This window comes from Mchenga conophoros, linkage group LG23 (assembly GCF_057382185.1).
Source record: "Mchenga conophoros isolate Kocher_MC1m ecotype Shallow Benthic linkage group LG23, M_conophoros_male_GT1.1, whole genome shotgun sequence".
Lineage (NCBI taxonomy): Eukaryota > Metazoa > Chordata > Actinopteri > Cichliformes > Cichlidae > Mchenga > Mchenga conophoros.
This window is the reverse complement of record NC_140547.1, coordinates 346,585-346,984: the sequence shown is the minus strand read 5'-3', so window position 1 is coordinate 346,984 and position 400 is coordinate 346,585.

Below are 400 nucleotides of genomic sequence, written 5' to 3'. Positions count from 1 at the left end.
TGCTTCATTCATGCTGTATTTTCAGTGATATCAAAAGGCCAAGACAGCTCTGAAGCATTTCTGTTTCATCACCAATAAGTCAGCTGAGGTTACAGGGGATCTCTGCCCTGATCACATTATGCAGCCATGCAAACGAAGTTAACCTACAAGGTCATAAAACTGCCTGAAGATACTTAGTAAATAGCACAAGGATGAATTTCCTAGTCTACCATTTTCCTTAGAACAATAAAAAGGTACTATATGTGTTCACTTGTATAAGCCTGCCACAAGATTTTGGTCTGATCTACAAAGAAGAAATGTTTATAGAGTCATTTACAATTTTAATTGTATCCATCTGACATTTTAAGATAGTCTGGGGCAAACACTTCCTCAGTATTCATTGCATTCATCGCTAAGACTT